Source organism: Telmatherina bonti, assembly GCF_933228915.1.
Source record: "Telmatherina bonti genome assembly, chromosome: 7".
NCBI classification, from domain to species: Eukaryota; Metazoa; Chordata; class Actinopteri; order Atheriniformes; family Telmatherinidae; genus Telmatherina; species Telmatherina bonti.
This window is the reverse complement of record NC_136625.1, coordinates 1,821,955-1,848,698: the sequence shown is the minus strand read 5'-3', so window position 1 is coordinate 1,848,698 and position 26,744 is coordinate 1,821,955. Positions and strand designations below refer to the sequence as shown.

The 26,744-nt window shown below is 40.8% G+C and overlaps 1 protein-coding gene across 1 annotated transcript in view; it reads right to left on the bottom strand.

The window, feature by feature from the left end:
• wdr33 (WD repeat domain 33) overlaps positions 1 to 26,744 on the bottom strand; it is a 136,050-nt gene that overhangs the window by 37,559 nt on the left and 71,747 nt on the right.

Below are 26,744 nucleotides of genomic sequence, written 5' to 3'. Positions count from 1 at the left end.
CTGGTTCCACCACAGTGTAACTGGTTCTAACTAGTTAAACCTTCATGCTAATGGTTGTAACCTGGTTCCACCACAGTGTAACTGGTTCTAACTAGTTAAACCTTCATGCTAATGGTTGTAACCTGGTTCCACCACAGTGTAACTGGTTCTAACTAGTTTAACCTTCATGCTAATGGTTGTAAACCGGTTCCACCACAGTGTAACTGGTTCTAACTAGTTAAACCTTCATGCTAATGGTTGTAACCTGGTTCCACCACAGTGTAACTGGTTCTAACTAGTTAAACCTTCATGCTAATGGTTGTAAACCGGTTCCACCACAGCGTCACTGGTTCTAACTAGTTTAACCTTAATGCTAATGGTTGTAACCTGGTTCCACCACAGTGTAACTGGTTTGAACTAGTTAAACCTTCATGCTAATGGTTGTAACCTGGTTCCACCACAGTGTAACTGGTTCTAACTAGTTTAACCTTAATGCTAATGGTTGTAACCTGGTTCCACCACAGTGTAACTGGTTCTAACTAGTTTAACCTTCATGCTAATGGTTGTAAACCGGTTCCACCACAGCATCACTGGTTCTAACTAGTTAAACCTTCATGCTAATGGTTGTAACCTGGTTCCACCACAGTGTAACTGGTTCTAACTAGTTAAACCTTCATGCTAATGGTTGTAAACCGGTTCCACCACAGCATCACTGGTTCTAACTAGTTTAACCTTCATGCTAATGGTTGTAACCTGGTTCCACCACAGTGTAACTGGTTCTAACTAGTTAAACCTTCATGCTAATGGTTGTAACCTGGTTCCACTACAGTGTAACTGGTTCTAACTAGTTAAACCTTCATGCTAATGGTTGTAAACCGGTTCCACCACAGCATCACTGGTTCTAACTAGTTTAACCTTCATGCTAATGGTTGTAACCTGGTTCCACCACAGTGTAACTGGTTCTAACTAGTTTAACCTTCATGCTAATGGTTGTAACCTGGTTCCACTACAGTGTAACTGGTTCTAACTAGTTAAACCTTCATGCAAATGGTTGTAAACCAGTTCCACCACAGTGTAACTGGTTCTAACTAGTTAAACCTTCATGCTAATGGTTGTAACCTGGTTCCACCACAGTGTAACTGGTTCTAACTAGTTTAACCTTCATGCTAATGGTTGTAACCTGGTTCCACCACAGTGTAACTGGTTCTAACTAGTTTAACCTTCATGCTAATGGTTGTAACCTGGTTCCACCACAGTGTAACTGGTTCTAACTAGTTAAACTTTCATGCTAATGGTTGTAATCTGGTTCCACCACAGTGTAACTGGTTCTAACTAGTTAAACCTTCATGCTAATGGTTGTAACCTGGTTCCACCACAGTGTAACTGGTTCTAACTAGTTTAAGCTTCATGCTAATGGTTGTAACCTGGTTCCACCACAGTGTAACTGGTTCTAACTAGTTAAACCTTCATGCTAATGGTTGTAACCTGGTTCCACCACAGTGTAACTGGTTCTAACAAGTTTAACCTTCATGCTAATGGTTGTAAACCGGTTCCACCACAGTGTAACTGGTTCTAACTAGTTAAACCTTCATGCTAATGGTTGTAACCTGGTTCCACCACAGTGTAACTGGTTCTAACTAGTTAAACCTTCATGCTAATGGTTGTAACCTGGTTCCACCACAGTGTAACTGGTTCTAACTAGTTAAACCTTCATGCTAATGGTTGTAACCTGGTTCCACCACAGTGTAACTGGTTCTAACTAGTTAAACCTTCATGCTAATGGTTGTAACCTGGTTCCACCACAGTGTAACTGGTTCTAACTAGTTTAACCTTCATGCTAATGGTTGTAAACCGGTTCCACCACAGTGTAACTGGTTCTAACTAGTTAAACCTTCATGCTAATGGTTGTAACCTGGTTCCACCACAGTGTAACTGGTTCTAACTAGTTAAACCTTCATGCTAATGGATTGTAAACCGGTTCCACCACAGCATCACTGGTTCTAACTAGTTAAACCTTCATGCTAATGGTTGTAACCTGGTTCCACCACAGTGTAACTGGTTCTAACTAGTTAAACCTTCATGCTAATGGTTGTAACCTGGTTCCACTACAGTGTAACTGGTTCTAACTAGTTAAACCTTCATGCTAATGGTTGTAACCTGGTTCCACCACAGCATCACTGGTTCTAACTAGTTTAACCTTCATGCTAATGGTTGTAACCTGGTTCCACCACAGTGTACCTGGTTCTAACTAGTTAAACCTTCATGCTAATGGTTGTAACCTGGTTCCACCACAGTGTAACTGGTTCTAACTAGTTAAACCTTCATGCTAATGGTTGTAACCTGGTTCCACCACAGTGTAACTGGTTCTAACTAGTTTAACCTTCATGCTAATGGTTGTAAACCGGTTCCACCACAGTGTAACTGGTTCTAACTAGTTAAACCTCCATGCTAATGGTTGTAACCTGGTTCCACCACAGTGTAACTGGTTCTAACTAGTTAAACCTTCATGCTAATGGTTGTAAACCGGTTCCACCACAGCGTCACTGGTTCTAACTAGTTTAACCTTAATGCTAATGGTTGTAACCTGGTTCCACCACAGTGTAACTGGTTTTAACTAGTTAAACCTTCATGCTAATGGTTGTAACCTGGTTCCACCACAGTGTAACTGGTTCTAACTAGTTTAACCTTCATGCTAATGGTTGTAACCTGGTTCCACCACAGTGTAACTGGTTCTAACTAGTTTAACCTTCATGCTAATGGTTGTAAACCGGTTCCACCACAGCGTCACTGGTTCTAACTAGTTAAACCTTCATGCTAATGGTTGTAACCTGGTTCCACCACAGTGTAACTGGTTCTAACTAGTTAAACCTTCATGCTAATGGTTGTAACCTGGTTCCACCACAGTGTAACTGGTTCTAACTAGTTTAACCTTCATGCTAATGGTTGTAACCTGGTTCCACCACAGTGTAACTGGTTCTAACTAGTTAAACCTTCATGCTAATGGTTGTAACCTGGTTCCACCACAGTGTAACTGGTTCTAACTAGTTAAACCTTCATGCTAATGGTTGTAAACCGGTTCCACCACAGCGTCAGTGGTTCTAACTAGTTAAACCTTCATGCTAATGGTTGTAACCTGGTTCCACCACAGTGTAACTGGTTCTAACTAGTTAAACCTTCATGCTAATGGTTGTAACCTGGTTCCACCACAGTGTAACTGGTTCTAACTAGTTAAACCTTCATGCTAATGGTTGTAACCTGGTTCCACCACAGTGTAACTGGTTCTAACTAGTTTAACCTTCATGCTAATGGTTGTAAACCGGTTCCACCACAGTGTAACTGGTTCTAACTAGTTAAACCTTCATGCTAATGGTTGTAACCTGGTTCCACCACAGTGTAACTGGTTCTAACTAGTTAAACCTTCATGCTAATGGTTGTAAACCGGTTCCACCACAGCGTCACTGGTTCTAACTAGTTTAACCTTCATGCTAATGGTTGTAACCTGGTTCCACTACAGTGTAACTGGTTCTAACTAGTTAAACCTTCATGCTAATGGTTGTAAACCGGTTCCACCACAATGTCACTGAGTCTAACTAGTTTAACTTCATGCTAATGGTTGTAAACCGGTTCCACCACAATGTCACTGAGTCTAACTAGTTTAACTTCATGCTAATGATTGTAAACTGGTTCCACCACAGTGTAACTGGTTCTAACTAGTTTAACCTTTGTCCTAATGGTTGTAAACTGGTTCTACCACAGTGTAACTGGTTCTAACTAGTTTAACCTTCGTCCTAATGGTTGTAACCTGGTTCTACCACAGTGTAACTGGTTCTAACTAGTTTAACCTTCGTCCTAATGGTTGTAACCTGGTTCTACTACAGTGTAACTGGTTCTAACTAGTTTAACCTTCGTGCTAATGGTTGTAAACTGGTTCTACCACAGTGTAACTGGTTCTAACTAGTTTAACCTTAATGCTAATGGTTGTAACCTGGTTCCACCACAGTGTAACTGGTTCTAACTAGTTTAACCTTCATGCTAATGGTTGTAAACCTGGTTCCACCACAATGTCACTGAGTCTAACTAGTTTAACTTCATGCTAATGATTGTAAACTGGTTCCACCACAGTGTAACTGGTTCTAACTAGTTTAACCTTTGTCCTAATGGTTGTAAACTGGTTCTACCACAGTGTAACTGGTTCTAACTAGTTTAACCTTCATGCTAATGGTTGTAACCTGGTTCCACCACAGTGTAACTGGTTCTAACTAGTTAAACCTTCATGCTAATGGTTGTAACCTGGTTCCACCACAGTGTAACTGGTTCTAACTAGTTTAACCTTCATGCTAATGGTTGTAACCTGGTTCCACCACAGTGTAACTGGTTCTAACTAGTTAAACCTTCATGCTAATGGTTGTAACCTGGTTCCACCACAGTGTAACTGGTTCTAACTAGTTTAACCTTCATGCTAATGGTTGTAACCTGGTTCCACCACAGTGTAACTGGTTCTAACTAGGTTAACCTTCATGCTAATGGTTGTAACCTGGTTCCACCACAGTGTAACTGGTTCTAACTAGTTAAACCTTCATGCTAATGGTTGTAACCTGGTTCCACCACAGTGTAACTGGTTCTAACTAGTTAAACCTTCATGCTAATGGTTGTAAACCGGTTCCACCACAGCGTCACTGGTTCTAACTAGTTAAACCTTCATGCTAATGGTTGTAACCTGGTTCCACCACAGTGTAACTGGTTCTAACTAGTTTAACCTTCATGCTAATGGTTGTAACCTGGTTCCACCACAGTGTAACTGGTTCTAACTAGTTTAACCTTCATGCTAATGGTTGTAACCTGGTTCCACCACAGTGTAACTGGTTCTAACTAGTTAAACCTTCATGCTAATGGTTGTAACCTGGTTCCACCACAGTGTAACTGGTTCTAACTAGTTTAACCTTCATGCTAATGGTTGTAAACCGGTTCCACCACAGTGTAACTGGTTCTAACTAGTTAAACCTTCATGCTAATGGTTGTAACCTGGTTCCACCACAGTGTAACTGGTTCTAACTAGTTAAACCTTCATGCTAATGGTTGTAAACCGGTTCCACCACAGCGTCACTGGTTCTAACTAGTTTAACCTTAATGCTAATGGTTGTAACCTGGTTCCACCACAGTGTAACTGGTTCTAACTAGTTAAACCTTCATGCTAATGGTTGTAACCTGGTTCCACCACAGTGTAACTGGTTCTAACTAGTTTAACCTTCATGCTAATGGTTGTAAACCGGTTCTACCACAATGTAACTGGTTCTAACTAGTTTAACCTTCATGCTAATGGTTGTAACCTGGTTCCACCACAGTGTAACTGGTTCTAACTAGTTAAACCTTCATGCTAATGGTTGTAACCTGGTTCCACCACAGCATCACTGGTTCTAACTAGTTTAACCTTCATGCTAATGGTTGTAACCTGGTTCCACCACAGTGTAACTGGTTCTAACTAGTTAAACCTTCATGCTAATGGTTGTAACCTGGTTCCACCACAGTGTAACTGGTTCTAACTAGTTAAACCTTCATGCTAATGGTTGTAAACCGGTTCCACAACAATGTCACTGAGTCTAACTAGTTTAACTTCATGCTAATGGTTTTAACCTGGTTCCACCACAGTGTAACTGGTTCTAACTAGTTAAACCTTCATGCTAATGGTTGTAAACCGGTTCCACCACAGCATCACTGGTTCTAACTAGTTTAACCTTCATGCTAATGGTTGTAACCTGGTTCCACCACAGTGTAACTGGTTCTAACTAGTTAAACCTTCATGCTAATGGTTGTAACCTGGTTCCACTACAGTGTAACTGGTTCTAACTAGTTAAACCTTCATGCTAATGGTTGTAAACCGGTTCCACCACAATGTCACTGAGTCTAACTAGTTTAACTTCATGCTAATGGTTGTAACCTGGTTCCACCACAGTGTAACTGGTTCTAACTAGTTTAACCTTCATGCTAATGGTTGTAACCTGGTTCCACCACAGTGTAACTGGTTCTAACTAGTTAAACCTTCATGCTAATGGTTGTAACCTGGTTCCACCACAGTGTAACTGGTTCTAACTAGTTAAACCTTCATGCTAATGGTTGTAACCTGGTTCCACCACAGTGTAACTGGTTCTAACTAGTTAAACCTTCATGCTAATAGTTGTAACCTGGTTCCACCACAGTGTAACTGGTTCTAACTAGTTTAACCTTCATGCTAATGGTTGTAAACCGGTTCCACCACAGTGTAACTGGTTCTAACTAGTTAAACCTTCATGCTAATGGTTGTAACCTGGTTCCACCACAGTGTAACTGGTTCTAACTAGTTAAACCTTCATGCTAATGGTTGTAAACCGGTTCCACCACAGCGTCACTGGTTCTAACTAGTTTAACCTTCATGCTAATGGTTGTAACCTGGTTCCACCACAGTGTAACTGGTTCTAACTAGTTAAACCTTCATGCTAATGGTTGTAAACCGGTTCCACCACAGCATCACTGGTTCTAACTAGTTTAACCTTCATGCTAATGGTTGTAACCTGGTTCCACCACAGTGTAACTGGTTCTAACTAGGTTAACCTTCATGCTAATGGTTGTAACCTGGTTCCACCACAGTGTAACTGGTTCTAACTAGTTAAACCTTCATGCTAATGGTTGTAACCTGGTTCCACCACAGTGTAACTGGTTCTAACTAGTTAAACCTTCATGCTAATGGTTGTAACCTGGTTCCACCACAGTGTAACTGGTTCTAACTAGTTTAACCTTCATGCTAATGGTTGTAAACCGGTTCCACCACAGTGTAACTGGTTCTAACTAGTTAAACCTTCATGCTAATGGTTGTAACCTGGTTCCACCACAGTGTAACTGGTTCTAACTAGTTAAACCTTCATGCTAATGGTTGTAACCTGGTTCCACCACAGCATCACTGGTTCTAACTAGTTTAACCTTCATGCTAATGGTTGTAACCTGGTTCCACCACAGTGTAACTGGTTCTAACTAGTTAAACCTTCATGCTAATGGTTGTAACCTGGTTCCACCACAGTGTAACTGGTTCTAACTAGTTAAACCTTCATGCTAATGGTTGTAACCTGGTTCCACTACAGTGTAACTGGTTCTAACTAGTTAAACCTTCATGCTAATGGTTGTAAACCGGTTCCACCACAATGTCACTGAGTCTAACTAGTTTAACTTCATGCTAATGGTTGTAACCTGGTTCCACCACAGTGTAACTGGTTCTAACTAGTTTAACCTTCATGCTAATGGTTGTAACCTGGTTCCACCACAGTGTAACTGGTTCTAACTAGTTAAACCTTCATGCTAATGGTTGTAACCTGGTTCCACCACAGTGTAACTGGTTCTAACTAGTTAAACCTTCATGCTAATGGTTGTAACCTGGTTCCACCACAGTGTAACTGGTTCTAACTAGTTAAACCTTCATGCTAATAGTTGTAACCTGGTTCCACCACAGTGTAACTGGTTCTAACTAGTTTAACCTTCATGCTAATGGTTGCAAACCGGTTCCACCACAGTGTAACTGGTTCTAACTAGTTAAACCTTCATGCTAATGGTTGTAACCTGGTTCCACCACAGTGTAACTGGTTCTAACTAGTTAAACCTTCATGCTAATGGTTGTAACCTGGTTCCACCACAGTGTAACTGGTTCTAACTAGTTAAACCTTCATGCTAATGGTTGTAACCTGGTTCCACCACAGTGTAACTGGTTCTAACTAGTTTAACCTTCATGCTAATGGTTGTAAACCGGTTCCACCACAGTGTAACTGGTTCTAACTAGTTAAACCTTCATGCTAATGGTTGTAACCTGGTTCCACCACAGTGTAACTGGTTCTAACTAGTTAAACCTTAATGCTAATGGTTGTAACCTGGTTCCACCACAGCATCACTGGTTCTAACTAGTTTAACCTTCATGCTAATGGTTGTAACCTGGTTCCACCACAGTGTAACTGGTTCTAACTAGTTAAACCTTCATGCTAATGGTTGTAACCTGGTTCCACCACAGTGTAACTGGTTCTAACTAGTTAAACCTTCATGCTAATGGTTGTAACCTGGTTCCACTACAGTGTAACTGGTTCTAACTAGTTAAACCTTCATGCTAATGGTTGTAAACCGGTTCCACCACAATGTCACTGAGTCTAACTAGTTTAACTTCATGCTAATGGTTGTAACCTGGTTCCACCACAGTGTAACTGGTTCTAACTAGTTTAACCTTCATGCTAATGGTTGTAACCTGGTTCCACCACAGTGTAACTGGTTCTAACTAGTTAAACCTTCATGCTAATGGTTGTAACCTGGTTCCACCACAGTGTAACTGGTTCTAACTAGTTAAACCTTCATGCTAATGGTTGTAACCTGGTTCCACCACAGTGTAACTGGTTCTAACTAGTTAAACCTTCATGCTAATGGTTGTAACCTGGTTCCACCACAGTGTAACTGGTTCTAACTAGTTAAACCTTCATGCTAATAGTTGTAACCTGGTTCCACCACAGTGTAACTGGTTCTAACTAGTTTAACCTTCATGCTAATGGTTGTAAACCGGTTCCACCACAGTGTAACTGGTTCTAACTAGTTAAACCTTCATGCTAATGGTTGTAACCTGGTTCCACCACAGTGTAACTGGTTCTAACTAGTTAAACCTTCATGCTAATGGTTGTAAACCGGTTCCACCACAGCGTCACTGGTTCTAACTAGTTTAACCTTCATGCTAATGGTTGTAACCTGGTTCCACCACAGTGTAACTGGTTCTAACTAGTTAAACCTTCATGCTAATGGTTGTAACCTGGTTCCACCACAGTGTAACTGGTTCTAACTAGTTAAACCTTCATGCTAATAGTTGTAACCTGGTTCCACCACAGTGTAACTGGTTCTAACTAGTTTAACCTTCATGCTAATGGTTGTAAACCGGTTCCACCACAGTGTAACTGGTTCTAACTAGTTAAACCTTCATGCTAATGGTTGTAACCTGGTTCCACCACAGTGTAACTGGTTCTAACTAGTTAAACCTTCATGCTAATGGTTGTAAACCGGTTCCACCACAGCGTCACTGGTTCTAACTAGTTAAACCTTCATGCTAATGGTTGTAAACCGGTTCCACCACAGTGTAACTGGTTCTAACTAGTTAGACCTTCATGCTAATGGTTGTAACCTGGTTCCACCACAGTGTAACTGGTTCTAACTAGTTAAACCTTCATGCTAATGGTTGTAAACCGGTTCCACCACAGCATCACTGGTTCTAACTAGTTTAACCTTAATGCTAATGGTTGTAAACCGGTTCCACCACAGTGTAACTGGTTCTAACTAGTTAAACCTTCATGCTAATGGTTGTAACCTGGTTCCACCACAGTGTAACTGGTTCTAACTAGTTAAACCTTCATGCTAATGGTTGTAAACCGGTTCCACCACAGCATCACTGGTTCTAACTAGTTTAACCTTAATGCTAATGGTTGTAACCTGGTTCCACCACAGTGTAACTGGTTCTAACTAGTTAAACCTTCATGCTAATGGTTGTAACCTGGTTCCACCACAGTGTAACTGGTTCTAACTAGTTTAACCTTCATGCTAATGGTTGTAACCTGGTTCCACCACAGTGTAACTGGTTCTAACTAGTTTAACCTTCATGCTAATGGTTGTAAACCGGTTCCACCACAGCGTCACTGGTTCTAACTAGTTAAACCTTCATGCTAATGGTTGTAAACCGGTTCCACCACAGCATCACTGGTTCTAACTAGTTTAACCTTCATGCTAATGGTTGTAACCTGGTTCCACCACAGTGTAACTGGTTCTAACTAGTTAAACCTTCATGCTAATGGTTGTAACCTGGTTCCACTACAGGTGTAACTGGTTCTAACTAGTTAAACCTTCATGCTAATGGTTGTAAACCGGTTCCACCACAGAATCACTGGTTCTATCTAGTTTAACCTTAATGCTAATGGTTGTAACCTGGTTCCACCACAGTGTAACTGGTTCTAACTAGTTAAACCTTCATGCTAATGGTTGTAACCTGGTTCCACCACAGTGTAACTGGTTCTAACTAGTTAAACCTTCATGCTAATGGTTGTAACCTGGTTCCACCACAGTGTAACTGGTTCTAACTAGTTAAACCTTCATGCTAATGGTTGTAACCTGGTTCCACCACAGTGTAACTGGTTCTAACTAGTTAAACCTTCATGCTAATGGTTGTAACCTGGTTCCACCACAGTGTAACTGGTTCTAACTAGTTAAACCTTCATGCTAATGGTTGTAACCTGGTTCCACCACAGTGTAACTGGTTCTAACTAGTTAAACCTTCATGCTAATGGTTGTAAACCGGTTCCACCACAGTGTAACTGGTTCTAACTAGTTAAACCTTCATGCTAATGGTTGTAACCTGGTTCCACCACAGTGTAACTGGTTCTAACTAGTTAAACCTTCATGCTAATGGTTGTAACCTGGTTCCACCACAGCGTCACTGGTTCTAACTAGTTTAACCATAATGCTAATGGTTGTAACCTGGTTCCACCAGAGCATCACTGGTTCTAACTAGTTTAACCTTCATGCTAATGGTTGTAACCTGGTTCCACCACAGTGTAACTGGTTCTAACTAGTTAAACCTTCATGCTAATGGTTGTAACCTGGTTCCACCACAGTGTAACTGGTTCTAACTAGTTAAACCTTCATGCTAATGGTTGTAACCTGGTTCCACCACAGTGTAACTGGTTCTAACTAGTTAAACCTTCATGCTAATGGTTGTAACCTGGTTCCACCACAGTGTAACTGGTTCAAACTAGTTTAACCTTCATGCTAATGGTTGTAAACCGGTTCCACCACAGTGTAACTGGTTCTAACTAGTTAAACCTTCATGCTAATGGTTGTAACCTGGTTCCACCACAGTGTAACTGGTTCTAACTAGTTAAACCTTCATGCTAATGGTTGTAAACCGGTTCCACCACAGCGTCACTGGTTCTAACTAGTTTAACCTTAATGCTAATGGTTGTAACCTGGTTCCACCACAGTGTAACTGGTTTTAACTAGTTAAACCTTCATGCTAATGGTTGTAACCTGGTTCCACTACAGTGTAACTGGTTCTAACTAGTTAAACCTTCATGCTAATGGTTGTAAACCGGTTCCACCACAATGTCACTGAGTCTAACTAGTTTAACTTCATGCTAATGATTGTAAACTGGTTCCACCACAGTGTAACTGGTTCTAACTAGTTTAACCTTTGTCCTAATGGTTGTAAACTGGTTCCACCACAGTGTAACTGGTTCTAACTAGTTTAACCTTTGTCCTAATGGTTGTAACCTGGTTCTACCACAGTGTAACTGGTTCTAACTAGTTTAACCTTCGTCCTAATGGTTGTAACCTGGTTCTACCACAGTGTAACTGGTTCTAACTAGTTTAACCTTCGTGCTAATGGTTGTAACCTGGTTCCACCACAGTGTAACTGGTTCTAACTAGTTTAACCTTCATGCTAATGGTTGTAACCTGGTTCCACCACAGTGTAACTGGTTCTAACTAGTTAAACCTTCATGCTAATGGTTGTAACCTGGTTCCACCACAGTGTAACTGGTTCTAACTAGTTAAACCTTCATGCTAATGGTTGTAAACCGGTTCCACCACAGCGTCACTGGTTCTAACTAGTTTAACCTTAATGCTAATGGTTGTAACCTGGTTCCACCACAGTGTAACTGGTTTTAACTAGTTAAACCTTCATGCGAATGGTTGTAACCTGGTTCCACCACAGTGTTACTGGTTCTAACTAGTTTAACCTTAATGCTAATGGTTGTAACCTGGTTCGACCACAGTGTCACTGGTTCTAACTAGTTTAACCTTCATGCTAATGGTTGTAACCTGGTTCCACCACAGTGTAACTGGTTCTAACTAGTTTAACCTTAATGCTAATGGTTGTAACCTGGTTCCACCACAGTGTAACTGGTTCTAACTAGTTTAACCTTCATGCTAATGGTTGTAAACCGGTTCCACCACAGCGTCACTGGTTCTAACTAGTTAAACCTTCATGCTAATGGTTGTAACCTGGTTCCACTACAGTGTAACTGGTTCTAACTAGTTAAACCTTCATGCTAATGGTTGTAAACCAGTTCCACCACAGTGTAACTGGTTCTAACTAGTTTAACCTTCATGCTAATGGTTGTAACCTGGTTCCACCACAGTGTAACTGGTTCTAACTAGTTAAACCTTCATGCTAATGGTTGTAAACCGGTTCCACCACAGTGTAACTGGTTCTAACTAGTTAAACCTTCATGCTAATGGTTGTAACCTGGTTCCACTACAGTGTAACTGGTTCTAACTAGTTAAACCTTCATGCTAATGGTTGTAAACCAGTTCCACCACAGTGTAACTGGTTCTAACTAGTTTAACCTTCATGCTAATGGTTGTAACCTGGTTCCACCACAGCATCACTGGTTCTAACTAGTTTAACCTTCATGCTAATGGTTGTAACCTGGTTCCACCACAGTGTAACTGGTTCTAACTAGTTAAACCTTCATGCTAATGGTTGTAACCTGGTTCCACCACAGTGTAACTGGTTCTAACTAGTTAAACCTTCATGCTAATGGTTGTAACCTGGTTCCACCACAGTGTAACTGGTTCTAACTAGTTAAACCTTCATGCTAATGGTTGTAACCTGGTTCCACCACAGTGTAACTGGTTCAAACTAGTTAAACCTTCATGCTAATGGTTGTAAACCGGTTCCACCACAGTGTAACTGGTTCTAACTAGTTAAACCTTCATGCTAATGGTTGTAACCTGGTTCCACCACAGTGTAACTGGTTCTAACTAGTTAAACCTTCATGCTAATGGTTGTAAACCGGTTCCACCACAGCGTCACTGGTTCTAACTAGTTTAACCTTAATGCTAATGGTTGTAACCTGGTTCCACCACAGTGTAACTGGTTTTAACTAGTTAAACCTTCATGCTAATGGTTGTAACCTGGTTCCACCACAGTGTAACTGGTTCTAACTAGTTTAACCTTAATGCTAATGGTTGTAACCTGGTTCCACCACAGCATCACTGGTTCTAACTAGTTTAACCTTCATGCTAATGGTTGTAAACCGGTTCCACCACAGCGTCACTGGTTCTAACTAGTTTAACCTTCATGCTAATGGTTGTAACCTGGTTCCACCAGAGCATCACTGGTTCTAACTAGTTTAACCTTCATGCTAATGGTTGTAACCTGGTTCCACCACAGTGTAACTGGTTCTAACTAGTTAAACCTTCATGCTAATGGTTGTAACCTGGTTCCACCACAGTGTAACTGGTTCTAACTAGTTAAACCTTCATGCTAATGGTTGTAACCTGGTTCCACCACAGTGTAACTGGTTCTAACTAGTTAAACCTTCATGCTAATGGTTGTAACCTGGTTCCACCACAGTGTAACTGGTTCAAACTAGTTTAACCTTCATGCTAATGGTTGTAAACCGGTTCCACCACAGTGTAACTGGTTCTAACTAGTTAAACCTTCATGCTAATGGTTGTAACCTGGTTCCACCACAGTGTAACTGGTTCTAACTAGTTAAACCTTCATGCTAATGGTTGTAAACCGGTTCCACCACAGTGTAACTGGTTCTAACTAGTTTAACCTTAATGCTAATGGTTGTAACCTGGTTCCACCACAGTGTAACTGGTTTTAACTAGTTAAACCTTCATGCTAATGGTTGTAACCTGGTTCCACTACAGTGTAACTGGTTCTAACTAGTTAAACCTTCATGCTAATGGTTGTAAACCGGTTCCACCACAATGTCACTGAGTCTAACTAGTTTAACTTCATGCTAATGATTGTAAACTGGTTCCACCACAGTGTAACTGGTTCTAACTAGTTTAACCTTTGTCCTAATGGTTGTAAACTGGTTCCACCACAGTGTAACTGGTTCTAACTAGTTTAACCTTCGTCCTAATGGTTGTAACCTGGTTCTACCACAGTGTAACTGGTTCTAACTAGTTTAACCTTCGTCCTAATGGTTGTAACCTTGTTCTACCACAGTGTAACTGGTTCTAACTAGTTTAACCTTCGTGCTAATGGTTGTAACCTGGTTCCACCACAGTGTAACTGGTTCTAACTAGTTTAACCTTCATGCTAATGGTTGTAACCTGGTTCCACCACAGTGTAACTGGTTCTAACTAGTTAAACCTTCATGCTAATGGTTGTAACCTGGTTCCACCACAGTGTAACTGGTTCTAACTAGTTAAACCTTCATGCTAATGGTTGTAAACCGGTTCCACCACAGCGTCACTGGTTCTAACTAGTTTAACCTTAATGCTAATGGTTGTAACCTGGTTCCACCACAGTGTAACTGGTTTTAACTAGTTAAACCTTCATGCGAATGGTTGTAACCTGGTTCCACCACAGTGTTACTGGTTCTAACTAGTTTAACCTTAATGCTAATGGTTGTAACCTGGTTCGACCACAGTGTCACTGGTTCTAACTAGTTTAACCTTCATGCTAATGGTTGTAACCTGGTTCCACCACAGTGTAACTGGTTCTAACTAGTTTAACCTTAATGCTAATGGTTGTAACCTGGTTCCACCACAGTGTAACTGGTTCTAACTAGTTTAACCTTCATGCTAATGGTTGTAAACCGGTTCCACCACAGCGTCACTGGTTCTAACTAGTTAAACCTTCATGCTAATGGTTGTAACCTGGTTCCACTACAGTGTAACTGGTTCTAACTAGTTAAACCTTCATGCTAATGGTTGTAAACCAGTTCCACCACAGTGTAACTGGTTCTAACTAGTTTAACCTTCATGCTAATGGTTGTAACCTGGTTCCACCACAGTGTAACTGGTTCTAACTAGTTAAACCTTCATGCTAATGGTTGTAAACCGGTTCCACCACAGTGTAACTGGTTCTAACTAGTTAAACCTTCATGCTAATGGTTGTAACCTGGTTCCACTACAGTGTAACTGGTTCTAACTAGTTAAACCTTCATGCTAATGGTTGTAAACCAGTTCCACCACAGTGTAACTGGTTCTAACTAGTTTAACCTTCATGCTAATGGTTGTAACCTGGTTCCACCACAGCATCACTGGTTCTAACTAGTTTAACCTTCATGCTAATGGTTGTAACCTGGTTCCACCACAGTGTAACTGGTTCTAACTAGTTAAACCTTCATGCTAATGGTTGTAACCTGGTTCCACCACAGTGTAACTGGTTCAAACTAGTTAAACCTTCATGCTAATGGTTGTAAACCGGTTCCACCACAGTGTAACTGGTTCTAACTAGTTAAACCTTCATGCTAATGGTTGTAACCTGGTTCCACCACAGTGTAACTGGTTCTAACTAGTTAAACCTTCATGCTAATGGTTGTAAACCGGTTCCACCACAGCGTCACTGGTTCTAACTAGTTTAACCTTAATGCTAATGGTTGTAACCTGGTTCCACCACAGTGTAACTGGTTTTAACTAGTTAAACCTTCATGCTAATGGTTGTAACCTGGTTCCACCACAGTGTAACTGGTTCTAACTAGTTTAACCTTAATGCTAATGGTTGTAACCTGGTTCCACAACAGCATCACTGGTTCTAACTAGTTTAACCTTCATGCTAATGGTTGTAAACCGGTTCCACCACAGTGTAACTGGTTCTAACTAGTTTAACCTTAATGCTAATGGTTGTAACCTGGTTCCACCACAGTGTAACTGGTTCTAACTAGTTTAACCTTCATGCTAATGGTTGTAAACCGGTTCCACCACAGCGTCACTGGTTCTAACTAGTTAAACCTTCATGCTAATGGTTGTAACCTGGTTCTACCACAGTGTAACTGGTTCTAACTAGTTTAACCTTCGTCCTAATGGTTGTAACCTGGTTCTACCACAGTGTAACTGGTTCTAACTAGTTTAACCTTCGTCCTAATGGTTGTAACCTGGTTCTACCACAGTGTAACTGGTTCTAACTAGTTTAACCTTCGTCCTAATGGTTGTAACCTGGTTCCACCACAGTGTAACTGGTTCTAACTAGTTTAACCTTCGTGCTAATGGTTGTAAACTGGTTCTACCACAGTGTAACTGGTTCTAACTAGTTAAACCTTAATGCTAATGGTTGTAACCTGGTTCCACCACAGTGTAACTGGTTCTAACTAGTTTAACCTTCATGCTAATGGTTGTAAACCGGTTCCACCACAGTGTAACTGGTTCTAACTAGTTAAACCTTCATGCTAATGGTTGTAAACCAGTGCCACCACAGCATCACTGGTTCTAACTAGTTTAACCTTCATGCTAATGGTTGTAACCTGGTTCCACCACAGTGTAACTGGTTCTAACTAGTTAAACCTTCATGCTAATGGTTGTAACCTGGTTCCACTACAGTGTAACTGGTTCTAACTAGTTAAACCTTCATGCTAATGGTTGTAAACCAGTTCCACCACAGTGTAACTGGTTCTAACTAGTTAAACCTTCATGCTAATGGTTGTAACCTGGTTCCACCACAGTGTAACTGGTTCTAACTAGTTTAACCTTCATGCTAATGGTTGTAACCTGGTTCCACCACAGTGTAACTGGTTCTAACTAGTTAAACCTTCATGCTAATGGTTGTAACCTGGTTCCACCACAGTGTAACTGGTTCTAACTAGTTAAACTTTCATGCTAATGGTTGTAACCTGGTTCCACCACAGTGTAACTGGTTCTAACTAGTTAAACCTTCATGCTAATGGTTGTAACCTGGTTCCACCACAGTGTAACTGGTTCTAACTAGTTTAACCTTCATGCTAATGGTTGTAAACCGGTTCCACCACAGTGTAACTGGTTCTAACTAGTTAAACCTTCATGCTAATGGTTGTAACCTGGTTCCACCACAGTGTAACTGGTTCTAACTAGTTAAACCTTCATGCTAATGGTTGTAAACCGGTTCCACCACAGCGTCACTGGTTCTAACTAGTTTAAGCTTAATGCTAATGGTTGTAACCTGGTTCCACCACAGTGTAACTGGTTCTAACTAGTTAAACCTTCATGCTAATGGTTGTAACCTGGTTCCACCACAGTGTAACTGGTTCAAACTAGTTTAACCTTCATGCTAATGGTTGTAATCTGGTTCCACCACAGTGTAACTGGTTCTAACTAGTTTAACCTTCATGCTAATGGTTGTAACCTGGTTCCACCACAGTGTAACTGGTTCTAACTAGTTAAACCTTCATGCTAATGGTTGTAACCTGGTTCCACCACAGTGTAACTGGTTCTAACTAGTTAAACCTTCATGCTAATGGTTGTAACCTGGTTCCACCACAGTGTAACTGGTTCTAACTAGTTTAACCTTCATGCTAATGGTTGTAAACCGGTTCCACCACAGTGTAACTGGTTCTAACTAGTTAAACCTTCATGCTAATGGTTGTAACCTGGTTCCACCACAGTGTAACTGGTTCTAACTAGTTAAACCTTCATGCTAATGGTTGTAAACCGGTTCCACCACAGTGTAACTGGTTCTAACTAGTTTAACCTTCATGCTAATGGTTGTAAACCGGTTCCACCACAGTGTAACTGGTTCTAACTAGTTAAACCTTCATGCTAATGGTTGTAACCTGGTTCCACCACAGTGTAACTGGTTCTAACTAGTTTAACCTTCATGCTAATGGTTGTAAACCGGTTCCACCACAGCGTCACTGGTTCTAACTAGTTAAACCTTCATGCTAATGGTTGTAACCTGGTTCCACCACAGTGTAACTGGTTCTAACTAGTTAAACCTTCATGCTAATGGTTGTAACCTGGTTCCACTACAGTGTAACTGGTTCTAACTAGTTAAACCTTCATGCTAATGGTTGTAACCTGGTTCCACCACAGTGTAACTGGTTCTAACTAGTTTAACCTTCATGCTAATGGTTGTAAACCGGTTCCACCACAGTGTAACTGGTTCTAACTAGTTAAACCTTCATGCTAATGGTTGTAACCTGGTTCCACTACAGTGTAACTGGTTCTAACTAGTTAAACCTTCATGCTAATGGTTGTAAACCGGTTCCACCACAGTGTAACTGGTTCTAACTAGTTAAACCTTCATGCTAATGGTTGTAACCTGGTTCCACCACAGTGTAACTGGTTCTAACTAGTTTAACCTTCATGCTAATGGTTGTAAACCGGTTCCACCACAGCGTCACTGGTTCTAACTAGTTAAACCTTCATGCTAATGGTTGTAACCTGGTTCCACCACAGTGTAACTGGTTCTAACTAGTTAAACCTTCATGCTAATGGTTGTAACCTGGTCCCACTACAGTGTAACTGGTTCTAACTAGTTAAACCTTCATGCTAATGGTTGTAAACCGGTTCCACCACAGTGTAACTGGTTCTAACTAGTTTAACTTCATGCTAATGGTTGTAAACCGGTTCCACCACAGTGTAACTGGTTCTAACTAGTTTAACCTTCATGCTAATGGTTGTAAACCGGTTCCACCACAGTGTAACTGGTTCTAACTAGTTAAACCTTCATGCTAATGGTTGTAACCTGGTTCCACCACAGTGTAACTGGTTCTAACTAGTTTAACCTTCATGCTAATGGTTGTAAACCGGTTCCACCACAGCGTCACTGGTTCTAACTAGTTAAACCTTCATGCTAATGGTTGTAACCTGGTTCCACCACAGTGTAACTGGTTCTAACTAGTTAAACCTTCATGCTAATGGTTGTAACCTGGTTCCACTACAGTGTAACTGGTTCTAACTAGTTAAACCTTCATGCTAATGGTTGTAAACCGGTTCCACCACAATGTCACTGAGTCTAACTAGTTTAACTTCATGCTAATGGTTGTAAACCGGTTCCACCACAATGTCACTGAGTCTAACTAGTTTAAATTCATGCTAATGATTGTAAACTGGTTCCACCACAGTGTAACTGGTTCTAACTAGTTTAACCTTTGTCCTAATGGTTGTAAACTGGTTCTACCACAGTGTAACTGGTTCTAACTAGTTTAACCTTCGTCCTAATGGTTGTAACCTGGTTCTACCACAGTGTAACTGGTTCTAACTAGTTTAACCTTCGTCCTAATGGTTGTAACCTGGTTCCACCACAGTGTAACTGGTTCTAACTAGTTTAACCTTCGTGCTAATGGTTGTAAACTGGTTCTACCACAGTGTAACTGGTTCTAACTAGTTAAACCTTAATGCTAATGGTTGTAACCTGGTTCCACCACAGTGTAACTGGTTCTAACTAGTTTAACCTTCATGCTAATGGTTGTAAACCGGTTCCACCACAGTGTAACTGGTTCTAACTAGTTTAACCTTTGTCCTAATGGTTGTAAACTGGTTCTACCACAGTGTAACTGGTTCTAACTAGTTTAACCTTCGTCCTAATGGTTGTAACCTGGTTCTACCACAGTGTAACTGGTTCTAACTAGTTTAACCTTCGTCCTAATGGTTGTAACCTGGTTCTACCACAGTGTAACTGGTTCTAACTAGTTTAACCTTCGTGCTAATGGTTGTAAACTGGTTCTACCACAGTGTAACTGGTTCTAACTAGTTTAACCTTAATGCTAATGGTTGTAACCTGGTTCCACCACAATGTCACTGAGTCTAACTAGTTTAACTTCATGCTAATGATTGTAAACTGGTTCCACCACAGTGTAACTGGTTCTAACTAGTTTAACCTTCGTCCTAATGGTTGTAACCTGGTTCTACCACAGTGTAACTGGTTCTAACTAGTTTAACCTTCGTCCTAATGGTTGTAACCTGGTTCCACCACAGTGTAACTGGTTCTAACTAGTTTAACCTTCGTGCTAATGGTTGTAAACTGGTTCTACCACAGTGTAACTGGTTCTAACTAGTTAAACCTTAATGCTAATGGTTGTAACCTGGTTCCACCACAGTGTAACTGGTTCTAACTAGTTTAACCTTCATGCTAATGGTTGTAAACCGGTTCCACCACAGTGTAACTGGTTCTAACTAGTTAAACCTTCATGCTAATGGTTGTAACCTGGTTCCACCACAGTGTAACTGGTTCAAACTAGTTTAACCTTCATGCTAATGGTTGTAATCTGGTTCCACCACAGTGTAACTGGTTCTAACTAGTTTAACCTTCATGCTAATGGTTGTAACCTGGTTCCACCACAGTGTAACTGGTTCTAACTAGTTAAACCTTCATGCTAATGGTTGTAACCTGGTTCCACCACAGTGTAACTGGTTCTAACTAGTTAAACCTTCATGCTAATGGTTGTAACCTGGTTCCACCACAGTGTAACTGGTTCTAACTAGTTTAACCTTCATGCTAATGGTTGTAAACCGGTTCCACCACAGTGTAACTGGTTCTAACTAGTTAAACCTTCATGCTAATGGTTGTAAACCGGTTCCACCACAGTGTAACTGGTTCTAACTAGTTTAACCTTCATGCTAATGGTTGTAAACCGGTTCCACCACAGTGTAACTGGTTCTAACTAGTTAAACCTTCATGCTAATGGTTGTAACCTGGTTCCACCACAGTGTAACTGGTTCTAACTAGTTTAACCTTCATGCTAATGGTTGTAAACCGGTTCCACCACAGCGTCACTGGTTCTAACTAGTTAAACCTTCATGCTAATGGTTGTAACCTGGTTCCACCACAGTGTAACTGGTTCTAACTAGTTAAACCTTCATGCTAATGGTTGTAACCTGGTTCCACTACAGTGTAACTGGTTCTAACTAGTTAAACCTTCATGCTAATGGTTGTAACCTGGTTCCACCACAGTGTAACTGGTTCTAACTAGTTTAACCTTCATGCTAATGGTTGTAAACCGGTTCCACCACAGTGTAACTGGTTCTAACTAGTTAAACCTTCATGCTAATGGTTGTAACCTGGTTCCACCACAGTGTAACTGGTTCTAACTAGTTAAACCTTCATGCTAATGGTTGTAAACCGGTTCCACCACAGTGTAACTGGTTCTAACTAGTTAAACCTTCATGCTAATGGTTGTAACCTGGTTCCACCACAGTGTAACTGGTTCTAACTAGTTTAACCTTCATGCTAATGGTTGTAAACCGGTTCCACCACAGCGTCACTGGTTCTAACTAGTTAAACCTTCATGCTAATGGTTGTAACCTGGTTCCACCACAGTGTAACTGGTTCTAACTAGTTAAACCTTCATGCTAATGGTTGTAACCTGGTTCCACTACAGTGTAACTGGTTCTAACTAGTTAAACCTTCATGCTAATGGTTGTAAACCGGTTCCACCACAGTGTAACTGGTTCTAACTAGTTTAACTTCATGCTAATGGTTGTAAACCGGTTCCACCACAGTGTAACTGGTTCTAACTAGTTTAACCTTCATGCTAATGGTTGTAAACCGGTTCCACCACAGTGTAACTGGTTCTAACTAGTTAAACCTTCATGCTAATGGTTGTAACCTGGTTCCACCACAGTGTAACTGGTTCTAACTAGTTTAACCTTCATGCTAATGGTTGTAAACCGGTTCCACCACAGCGTCACTGGTTCTAACTAGTTAAACCTTCATGCTAATGGTTGTAACCTGGTTCCACCACAGTGTAACTGGTTCTAACTAGTTAAACCTTCATGCTAATGGTTGTAACCTGGTTCCACTACAGTGTAACTGGTTCTAACTAGTTAAACCTTCATGCTAATGGTTGTAAACCGGTTCCACCACAATGTCATTGAGTCTAACTAGTTTAACTTCATGCTAATGGTTGTAAACCGGTTCCACCACAATGTCACTGAGTCTAACTAGTTTAAATTCATGCTAATGATTGTAAACTGGTTCCACCACAGTGTAACTGGTTCTAACTAGTTTAACCTTTGTCCTAATGGTTGTAAACTGGTTCTACCACAGTGTAACTGGTTCTAACTAGTTTAACCTTCGTCCTAATGGTTGTAACCTGGTTCTACCACAGTGTAACTGGTTCTAACTAGTTTAACCTTCGTCCTAATGGTTGTAACCTGGTTCCACCACAGTGTAACTGGTTCTAACTAGTTTAACCTTCGTGCTAATGGTTGTAAACTGGTTCTACCACAGTGTAACTGGTTCTAACTAGTTAAACCTTAATGCTAATGGTTGTAACCTGGTTCCACCACAGTGTAACTGGTTCTAACTAGTTTAACCTTCATGCTAATGGTTGTAAACCGGTTCCACCACAGTGTAACTGGTTCTAACTAGTTTAACCTTTGTCCTAATGGTTGTAAACTGGTTCTACCACAGTGTAACTGGTTCTAACTAGTTTAACCTTCGTCCTAATGGTTGTAACCTGGTTCTACCACAGTGTAACTGGTTCTAACTAGTTTAACCTTCGTCCTAATGGTTGTAACCTGGTTCTACCACAGTGTAACTGGTTCTAACTAGTTTAACCTTCGTGCTAATGGTTGTAAACTGGTTCTACCACAGTGTAACTGGTTCTAACTAGTTTAACCTTAATGCTAATGGTTGTAACCTGGTTCCACCACAATGTCACTGAGTCTAACTAGTTTAACTTCATGCTAATGATTGTAAACTGGTTCCACCACAGTGTAACTGGTTCTAACTAGTTTAACCTTCGTCCTAATGGTTGTAACCTGGTTCTACCACAGTGTAACTGGTTCTAACTAGTTTAACCTTCGTCCTAATGGTTGTAACCTGGTTCCACCACAGTGTAACTGGTTCTAACTAGTTTAACCTTCGTGCTAATGGTTGTAAACTGGTTCTACCACAGTGTAACTGGTTCTAACTAGTTAAACCTTAATGCTAATGGTTGTAACCTGGTTCCACCACAGTGTAACTGGTTCTAACTAGTTTAACCTTCATGCTAATGGTTGTAAACCGGTTCCACCACAGTGTAACTGGTTCTAACTAGTTTAACCTTTGTCCTAATGGTTGTAAACTGGTTCTACCACAGTGTAACTGGTTCTAACTAGTTTAACCTTCGTCCTAATGGTTGTAACCTGGTTCTACCACAGTGTAACTGGTTCTAACTAGTTTAACCTTCGTCCTAATGGTTGTAACCTGGTTCTACCACAGTGTAACTGGTTCTAACTAGTTTAACCTTCGTGCTAATGGTTGTAAACTGGTTCTACCACAGTGTAACTGGTTCTAACTAGTTTAACCTTAATGCTAATGGTTGTAACCTGGTTCCACCACAGTGTAACTGGTTCTAACTAGTTTAACCTTCATGCTAATGGTTGTAAACCGGTTCCACCACAGCGTCACTGGTTCTAACTAGTTAAACCTTCATGCTAATGGTTGTAACCTGGTTCCACCACAGTGTAACTGGTTCTAACTAGTTAAACCTTCATGCTAATGGTTGTAACCTGGTTCCACTACAGTGTAACTGGTTCTAACTAGTTAAACCTTCATGCTAATGGTTGTAAACCGGTTCCACCACAATGTCACTGAGTCTAACTAGTTTAACTTCATGCTAATGGTTGTAAACCGGTTCCACCACAATGTCACTGAGTCTAACTAGTTTAACTTCATGCTAATGATTGTAAACTGGTTCCACCACAGTGTAACTGGTTCTAACTAGTTTAACCTTCGTCCTAATGGTTGTAACCTGGTTCTACCACAGTGTAACTGGTTCTAACTAGTTTAACCTTCGTCCTAATGGTTGTAACCTGGTTCTACCACAGTGTAACTGGTTCTAACTAGTTTAACCTTCGTGCTAATGGTTGTAAACTGGTTCTACCACAGTGTAACTGGTTCTAACTAGTTTAACCTTCGTCCTAATGGTTGTAACCTGGTTCTACCACAGTGTAACTGGTTCTAACTAGTTTAACCTTTGTGCTAATGGTTGTAAACTGGTTCTACTACAGTGTAGCTGGTTCTAACTAGTTTAACCTTCATGCTAATGGTTGTAACCTGGTTCCACCACAGTGTAACTGGTTCTAACTAGTTAAACCTTCATGCTAATGGTTGTAAACCGGTTCCACCACAGTGTAACTGGTTCTAACTAGTTAAACCTTCATGCTAATGGTTGTAAACCGGTTCCACCACAGCGTCACTGGTTCTAACTAGTTAAACCTTCATGCTAATGGTTGTAACCTGGTTCCACCACAGTGTAACTGGTTCTAACTAGTTAAACCTTCATGCTAATGGTTGTAACCTGGTTCCACCACAGTGTAACTGGTTCTAACTAGTTAAACCTTCACGCTAATGGTTGTAAACCGGTTCCACCACAATGTCACTGAGTCTAACTAGTTTAACTTCATGCTAATGGTTGTAAACTGGTTCCACCACAGTGTAACTGGTTCTAACTAGTTTAACCTTCGTCCTAATGGTTGTAACCTGGTTCTACCACAGTGTAACTGGTTCTAACTAGTTTAACCTTTGTGCTAATGGTTGTAAACTGGTTCTACCACAGTGTAGCTGGTTCTAACTAGTTTAACCTTTGTCCTAATGGTTGTAACCTGGTTCTACCACAGTGTAACTGGTTCTAACTAGTTTAACCTTCGTGCTAATGGTTGTAAACTGGTTCTACCACAGTGTAACTGGTTCTAACTAGTTTAACCTTCGTCCTAATGGTTGTAACCTGGTTCTACCACAGTGTAACTGGTTCTAACTAGTTTAACCTTTGTGCTAATGGTTGTAAACTGGTTCTACCACAGTGTAACTGGTTCTAACTAGTTTAACCTTCATGCTAATGGTTGTAACCTGGTTCTACCACAGTGTAACTGGTTCTAACTAGTTTAACCTTTGTGCTAATGGTTGTAAACTGGTTCTACCACAGTGTAGCTGGTTCTAACTAGTTTAACCTTAATGCTAATGGTTGTAACCTGGTTCCACCACAATGTCACTGAGTCTAACTAGTTTAACTTCATGCTAATGATTGTAACCTGGTTCCACCACAGTGTAACTGGTTCTAACTAGTTTAACCTTCGTCCTAATGGTTGTAACCTGGTTCTACCACAGTGTAACTGGTTCTAACTAGTTTAACCTTCGTCCTAATGGTTGTAACCTGGTTCCACCACAGTGTAACTGGTTCTAACTAGTTTAACCTTCGTGCTAATGGTTGTAAACTGGTTCTACCACAGTGTAACTGGTTCTAACTAGTTAAACCTTAATGCTAATGGTTGTAACCTGGTTCCACCACAGTGTAACTGGTTCTAACTAGTTTAACCTTCATGCTAATGGTTGTAAACCGGTTCCACCACAGTGTAACTGGTTCTAACTAGTTTAACCTTCGTCCTAATGGTTGTAACCTGGTTCTACCACAGTGTAACTGGTTCTAACTAGTTTAACCTTCGTGCTAATGGTTGTAAACTGGTTCTACCACAGTGTAACTGGTTCTAACTAGTTTAACCTTAATGCTAATGGTTGTAACCTGGTTCCACCACAGTGTAACTGGTTCTAACTAGTTTAACCTTCATGCTAATGGTTGTAAACCGGTTCCACCACAGCGTCACTGGTTCTAACTAGTTAAACCTTCATGCTAATGGTTGTAACCTGGTTCCACCACAGTGTAACTGGTTCTAACTAGTTAAACCTTCATGCTAATGGTTGTAACCTGGTTCCACCACAATGTCACTGAGTCTAACTAGTTAAACCTTCATGCTAATGGTTGTAAACCGGTTCCACCACAATGTCACTGAGTCTAACTAGTTTAACTTCATGCTAATGGTTGTAAACCGGTTCCACCACAATGTCACTGAGTCTAACTAGTTTAACTTCATGCTAATGATTGTAAACTGGTTCCACCACAGTGTAACTGGTTCTAACTAGTTTAACCTTCGTCCTAATGGTTGTAACCTGGTTCTACCACAGTGTAACTGGTTCTAACTAGTTTAACCTTCGTCCTAATGGTTGTAACCTGGTTCTACCACAGTGTAACTGGTTCTAACTAGTTTAACCTTCGTGCTAATGGTTGTAAACTGGTTCTACCACAGTGTAACTGGTTCTAACTAGTTTAACCTTCGTCCTAATGGTTGTAACCTGGTTCTACCACAGTGTAACTGGTTCTAACTAGTTTAACCTTTGTGCTAATGGTTGTAAACTGGTTCTACTACAGTGTAGCTGGTTCTAACTAGTTAAACCTTCATGCTAATGGTTGTAACCTGGTTCCACCACAGTGTAACTGGTTCTAACTAGTTAAACCTTCATGCTAATGGTTGTAAACCGGTTCCACCACAGTGTAACTGGTTCTAACTAGTTAAACCTTCATGCTAATGGTTGTAAACCGGTTCCACCACAGCGTCACTGGTTCTAACTAGTTAAACCTTCATGCTAATGGTTGTAACCTGGTTCCACCACAGTGTAACTGGTTCTAACTAGTTAAACCTTCATGCTAATGGTTGTAACCTGGTTCCACCACAGTGTAACTGGTTCTAACTAGTTTAACCTTCATGCTAATGGTTGTAACCTGGTTCCACCACAGTGTAACTGGTTCTAACTAGTTTAACCTTCATGCTAATGGTTGTAACCTGGTTCCACCACAGTGTAACTGGTTCTAACTAGTTTAACCTTCATGCTAATGGTTGTAAACCGGTTCCACCACAGCGTCACTGGTTCTAACTAGTTAAACCTTCATGCTAATGGTTGTAACCTGGTTCTACCACAGTGTAACTGGTTCTAACTAGTTAACCTTCATGCTAATGGTTGTAAACCGGTTCCACCACAGCGTCACTGGTTCTAACTAGTTAAACCTTCATGCTAATGGTTGTAACCTGGTTCTACCACAGTGTAACTGGTTCTAACTAGTTAAACCTTCACGCTAATGGTTGTAAACCGGTTCCACCACAGCATCACTGGTTCTAACTAGTTAAACCTTCATGCTAATGGTTGTAACCTGGTTCCACCACAGTGTAACTGGTTCTAACTAGTTAAACCTTCATGCTAATGGTTGTAAACTGGTTCCACCACAGTGTAACTGGTTCTAACTAGTTTAACCTTCGTC